Genomic DNA, 7,950 nt, shown 5'->3' on the forward strand with positions numbered 1-7,950 from the left:
AATAACCTTTCGTTTTGCTGTCTGGGTCAGCACTGAGTCCTAAGGCACACCTCCCACACACACTAGCACAGGAGAGTTGCCAGATATCACCAGCCAACTCTAGCTCAAACCATTGGGTGGGAAAAGCAAATTGATTTTTGGGATATCTAAACAGTGATTCTTGCGGGGTTAGGTCCGATTTCCTATTTATGTGAGTGGTAGATATATATATATATATATATATATATATAAGGTGAGCATATATATATATATATATATATATATAAGTTATATATATATATATATATATATATATATATATATATATATATGAAAGAAAGAGTATATATATATATAGTATAGTTATATATATATATATATATATATATATATATATACATATATATATATATATATATATATATATATATAGCATATATATATATATATAGTTATATATATATATTACATATATATATATATATATATATATATATATACATATATATATATATATATATATATATATATATATATATATATATATATATATATATATAGTATATATATATATATATATATATATATATATATATATATATATATATGTATAGTATATATATATATATATATATATATATATATATATATATATATATATATGTATATATATATATATATATATATATATATATATATATATATATATATATATATATATATTATATATATACATAATATATATATACATATATATATATATAGTATATTATATATATATATATATATATATATATATATATATACATATATACATATATATATATATATATATATATATATACATATATATATATATATATATATATATATATATATATACATATACATATTATTGTTACATATATATACATATATATATATATACACATATAGTATATATATATATATATATATATATATATATATATATATATATATATATATATATATATATATATATATATATATATATATATATATATATATATATATATATATATATATATATATATATATATATATATATATATATATATATATATATATATATTTACATTTATATTGTTAATTCGGCTAATGAGTTTAATAATTAGTTAATTAAACTTATATTGCCTTGCTTTACCTAAAACCTACGTAATTTAGTCAATTAACAGTAAAATTAGCTCTAAAGGACAGATATTGAACAGATCAGATCGCCAGTTAATAATTGTTAACAATGAATAGAGGTTTATTCATAAGCACCTGAATGAATTCAGCTAACTTACTGGAACACTATTTTCAACAAAAAGTAAAATAAAATTAAATGGATTATTTACAGGAGCTAACAGCAGCTCAGCATATTAGTCCTACTTAGGACAAACTTCCATGCTACATAGAATGAACGCAACTGATTTATGTGCCTCTCAGATGCATAATATCAGACAATTAACTGCTTGGTTGAATTGAGGCTTCTTGGTGCTAATGCTGCAGATTCTCCTCCAAGAAAGAGGATTTTTTGTTTAGGCCCAAGGCGTTCACAATTCTGGAAGAAGACGTATCCAGATAACAATTTTGCATTACAGAAATTCTCACTTGTCATTACTTAATCATAAGGGGATGATTCTTAGGTCAAGAATAATATTTTTAACACCATGGAAGATAAGTTATGTGACTTCACTAGACAACAATAATTGTACTTAATAGATGACTTCAGACTTCATAAATGAGATATGTTTTACTAGGATTTCGTAGTCAGTGACTGTTTCTTAGAGGAAAACTTGAACAAGATGAAATGAGAGTTTCAGCCGAAGGGAAAGAGAACCGGGAGCAATTGTCAAATCAGACTTAGCTCTAGGTTAGCTAATGCAGTGATCAGTTGCATAAGTCTCCTTGGTCCGTTGTAATAACAATTTTCTCCTCGTTATAAACAAAGACGGGAAAAGAGGAGTGCTTTTGGTCGTGAAGGCTCATACTAAGCGTGCTGTTCAATTGACATTTACTCTTTTCCTGAACAGAGTTTACCTGCAAAGCGGCTAGCTAAGGATTCTACCTAACTCTAGATTGTGATACGAGCTTTAATCACTCTTCCTACAGAATCCTAACACCACTCAAAGGTAAGTTCATGGACATTTGTTATGTGCAACCTCTGATGATAGTGAAATTTATTCCTGCACAATTGATACATTTTAATTGTATCTTATGATATAATATCCTATTACAACACTCGTAGTTAAGTAACTTTATTTCTGCGTATACAATTTCTTACATCAGAATGTAGAATCACAGTAAACAAAGTAGTAACCTGAGTTTTTCAAATGAGTCTTTATACTGGACCGAGGCAGGTGTCCATTCCTCCTCAGTTTTATATGGGAAATGCTTTTCCTTGATTGGGGTAGTATGCCATGCAAGTATGAGCTCACTGGCTCTATTCACAATAGTTACAATTACTGGCTTACAAATTATACTTACTTAGTTACTGCTGCTCATTACAAAATTTTAATCACAAGGTTACTACTACTACTTGCTGATGGTGGTCTAGGCTATTTCTAAGGCAGAGATCACGCCGGCTACCTCCTCTGGGCAGGAGCCAGGATCACTCTGAGATGGAAAGGCACTGTGCCAAGGAGGCTTGAGGGCCAGGGTGAGCTTGTGGCTCTTGCAACTACTTGGCTCTCTTCCACACTTTCTTCCTCTTCTTCAAGTTCCTCCTACACCTATCTATGACAGTCCTAGGAGGTGATGAGGGCACTGACTCTGGGGAAAGGCCAGAAGGGCTAGAAGGTTCAAAGTCACGAGTAACCTCAGAGGCTACTGGAGAGCTCCTTACTCTGGCTGCTGCAACAACCAGAGCAAGAGCGGTCTCAACCTCTGTATCCGAGGAGGCCAGTTCCTGGTCTCCCAGAGAAGGTGTAGCAGTTCAATCCACCAGAGGTTCATCCTCTAGGGACAAATGTGGTGAGGAAGAAGTGTAGCGGGCTAGAGGATCACACATTTCTAAAATCAATGCTGTGAAGGTTCCTGGATCTCCCGTAGGAGGATCTGTGTCATGATCTGGATCTAACACTATGGTAAGGCCAGGCACAGGGTCCAATTCTAGTGGTGGCTCAACGTTTGAGACAGACGGAGTGTGGCACTGCTCAGAGTTCTCAAGTGGCACTGGCAGAGATTGAGGGACAGGCATGCCTTACAAGGGTTCCGGAGGTGCAATAACTCTCGAATGTCTTGAGTTGGGCTGAACAGAGATTCCTGTTCCAGCTGGAGCCCAGAGTCTCTAAGAGATTCTTGATTTTGGGGCATCTGCTGGACATTGCTCATTAGGGCAGCCTTCCCTGTTAGTGGAGTGGCCGGTCACCTTGCATGCGCTACAGTGGTACTACCTCCCTTTAGTGTCTTTTTGTGCAGAGGGAGGACTTCACTTGGAATTGCACTGGGTGTACCCCTTCTGTTGACCATTTCGGCAGGCGGAAGGTATTTCGCCTTGTTTTGGTGGTATCCCAGTCAAATTGGCTGTGCTCTTGTTTGTTGATCCTACAGTCAATGCCTCCATTGTAGAGGTAGCATGGCTGCGAAGTGGCGTTGGGGATGGGCTTCCCCAGAGGAAGTCCCGACCCAACAGAAATTCCACTCCGAGCCTAATTCCACTCGCTACACCAAGGCAGTGAGGTAGCGTGCTCCAAGGTGTTGTGACCTGGAGCTCGACTGTGGAATGGTTTTGCTGTTGCCCTCTACCCATTTCATCTCCCACTGAGTTTGTTTGTCAATTGTGGCACTGGCTGGCACTTGGGGCCTGTCAATCAGGCTAACGTCGGCTGCAGTGTCTACCGTAACCAGTAGGGCCATGGGCAGGCTAAGACAATCCGTCAACGCCCTTGCCTCGAGGGATAATTCACAAGATAGCCTTTATATCCATTTTATATTCCTATCTTACACACCATTCCCCCTATCTTGACCTACTTTGTTTTACTCAGGATCCATAGAAGAACGGGTCTGCTAACGTGGTCACGAAAATAAGACCTTTATTTTTCACTTTAATGCTAAACAAATTCATTAAGGCCGTGAGTTATTAAAGGTCCGAGAGGATAAAATTGTGCAATAAGAGGAATAAAAACAAACTGTTTTCATCATAAGTATTAATGTATAGATTCATTTAACAAAATAAGAACAAAGAACTTCTCGATACCCATTCGGTATTAGTTTATTAGTTTCATAGATTTTCTTCTTATGCTTTGGCATTCGTTCTTTTTCTTTATTGCAGTCATTTTATTTAAACACTAGTTCTAATTATAACATCTTGGGATCATCAGCTTCAGACAATTCTAATTCAGAAATCAAGCGACTTTATGCAGTCATTAACTTCCCCGTGAAGTTTCACCAAGAGTTGAATAAATGTCTCTCTCATAATAGATAAGCGAGACGTGAAAGCAACAGAAGGTGCTGCATGTAGTCTGCCTGTGTTGATTGTGATCAGCCATGAATTTTCTGATAAATTGCAGTCTATTGTTTTAACTCCTAACTTAAGATCTTTCAATGCAAATTTCTTGACGCGCGATCAGTGTAACAAAGAGACTCTTCTTCTGTTACGTTTGAAATTGGATTTTTCAAGCTTCCTTCCTCATTTTTAGTCAGATTCTGTACTTCGAAATCTTCCCCTGCTTCATTTTCACCTCCTTAAGTTCACTGGTTAGATTTTAAAGAGAGTGCTAATCAGACACATTTCTATTGGTAATATTCGTTCGTTCACTGCTGTGAACTAGCAAAAGATGACAACTATTTATTTAAAAATCAAATTTGTCTTCTTCACATTCAGTGGGGGTTTTCTTCCACTTCACAGTGCAATGTCTTTTCCTAACAAATACTTTCTCAAGCAAAATTGAAAATTCACCGAATTTAGCTTATCATTTGGTCCATTCATTTGACGTGTACGACCAAAAATTATTCCAACATATCTTAATTTAATCGCCTCGTAGGAATGAATTTAACGCTATATAATTTACTTAGTATTTCGTAAAGGTCTATTAGAGACTTGACAGAATTTCTCTATTTTGAAATCTATGAAGGCAATTAAATCGCGAGTTTGCTACTATCATGGTTTTCATGGTATCTACTTTTTTTCTGCTCCTCATAATTAATCTCAAAAGCATTTCGTGTTACTGAAGAATTCATAATATCAAACCATTTATTAATTATAATGAAATTAGCAGTTTTTCCAAATTGCTGTAAGCTGCTTCAGATACCTTTTCTTACCTAAGTAAATATTGCACTTGCAATCGAACAACTGTTATCCAGTTCACGCTGTTTCTTCTGGTTTAACAAGTTAAAATGACTTCCATTCAACTTATATGAAGGCCATATTCGTCTCTGAAAATCAGAAACAAACTTCATCTAAACTTGATTTCATGTCTCATATCGTCAGTACTATCATCCTTGCAAAAATCCGGAGAGCAAATCATAGCACGATCTGGGTTAAGCTTATCAAATCGTCGACATGCTTGTATGTATGCATCTCTGGAACTTTCAACTCTCGAAAAAAACGCATGGAACTTATGCCTAACCCTGAAGATTGGTTTTCGTTTGTAGCAAACAGCCAAAAACTGTGCAGTTGTTCGGCATTGTGCGTTGATAATGCTTTAACAACGTGTTTGATTAGAAAATGTTTTCACGCCTACATTTAATGCGAGAAGAAATGTTGGGAAATGAAGACAGCTAAAACAATTGGGTATATATTGTGCTAGAAACTACATATAAATTAATATCTACCAAAGAAATCCTTAGAGGCAGGATAAAGATAAAATATTAATAGAGGGACATATTTTGGCTTGCCCTTTTAAGCCAAATCTTTGATTTGGGTTGGCATAGCCAGAGCCCCAGTCGAGGTTTGTGGGCTCGCGTGAGCTCACGATCCTAACCGCTCAGACTCAGACTTGGCGTTAGCAGACGCGTTCTTCTCTGGATCCTGGTTTTGCTATCCAAGTACTACGGTGTGCGGAAAGATGAATGAATGGAAGAGGACTTTTCTATTTCCTGTATATACTTTGAATAAATATATTTTATTGTTGTATGCGTTGTTTATATTTACTCTGTTTCCAATTGTTGGTACGGATTTCATTTATTAAGTAAAAATTAAAAAGAACTCATCATATAAGTCAGAATCGTAACAATGTGTATGTATGTATTTGAGTGTATGTATATATCCCATTCTTTTACAATAATCCATCAATATTTTTACCATTAGTAGGGAACCTTGAGTGCAAATCAGAAATGACCCTATGAAGAAGAATGCCAGGGTAAATAATTTTCGTACTTTACTTTAAAACAATTTTAATTGTTTTTAGCTCCTAAAAATATTTCTAACTTCATTATAAAAAATACTGCGGAAGGTCTAACCCAAGCACGGATAGATGGAAGATATATATATATATATATATATATATATATAGTTATATAGTATATATATATATATATATATATATATATATATATATATATATATATATATATATATATATATATATATATATATATATATATATATATACATATATATATATATATATATATATATATATATATATATGATGACTGAGAATATTATTACACAAAGTTCTGAATATATCATCTTGATAAATCTCTCTTCCTCCACTGACAGTTAACGTGTTTTTTGTATTGATTCTAAAAAAAAAGAAATATAAAAGTTTAATTATCTCCGAGTTATTTCTTGAAAAATGTCTTTTCATGTTTTATGAAAGTTAGGGAAAGCTGATGAAAACGAGAGATATCAGAATTGTATCCATGAAGAATACCACTGAAAAAACAATGCTTTTATGTTGAGCTAATTTCGTTGGAGACTTAGGCCATAAAACTTTCAACCGTTTTTTTTTAAACTTGTTTGTAATCGCAACAATACTGTGAATACAGCAAATGGGAATAAGATATTCAATTTAATTTAGCGTTTTTAAGTTTTTTTGTTATTTGATTATTAAATAGAACTCATAATTTGACTCAGTGGGTGTGCCCTCATCTCTCTTTCAATCCCTGTCAACATTCACCTTGTTTTCATTTATTTTCCTGTCATTCATTAATGCTTACCTTTTCTTTCAAAATGCATTGTAGCCTATAGATTTAGTCACAAATACTATAATTGTCATCCTCTTCGTACTTTTTTTTTCTTGGTCGATTTTTTTTAGGTATTATCTCTCCTTTATCACCTAAGTCTTTTCATGCCTCATGCTGTCCAACAACAGCTCATCATAGCTCTCCTGAAAGTCACTTGCCTCATTTCGACTTGCCCAGGCAAAACGCTCACTAAAAATACGAAAGCAAAAGTAATGTCTTTTTGAAACATATTGCGAAGACTCTCATACATCCGACTTGAAAAGACAACTTCAACTTTAAAAAGACCGGGAAAAATGTTCGGGAAGCATTTGAATGGTTTCCTTTGCTCCTAAAGTTTAAAGCTCATCTTGGCTTCGTCCTAAATTGGCTGACAAGTCATGAATTCATTATGCTGTTAAAGTTGAGAGAGGACAAAGAACAAAATGGTAGCTAGGGATGCTGGGGGATGCGTTTGTAATTGGATGGAACATGAGGTGGAGGTGGAAGGATGGGTGGGTGAAGAACGGCTTTTTAACTTTGGAATGGACGGTGCTGGTGTCTGAAGATGAATAGTCATGAAATGGAAAGCTCTCAATATGAGCAGCTTTTTAATGAAGTGATGAAGATCACAAAGGTGACTTGATTACATGATAAAGTATGTCACCCCAGTGTATTATTATTATTATTATTATTATTATTATTATTATTATTATTATTATTATTATTATTATTATTATTAGCTGCTCTTGAGATAGAGAATATACTCATATAAAACATGATTATTAGAGATTGGAGGACTAACGGAGTGTTAAAGGACTGATTGTGGAGTTCGAAAGGTATTAGTATTATAAGTAGGAA

This window comes from Macrobrachium rosenbergii, chromosome 26, assembly GCF_040412425.1.
Source record: "Macrobrachium rosenbergii isolate ZJJX-2024 chromosome 26, ASM4041242v1, whole genome shotgun sequence".
Lineage (NCBI taxonomy): Eukaryota > Metazoa > Arthropoda > Malacostraca > Decapoda > Palaemonidae > Macrobrachium > Macrobrachium rosenbergii.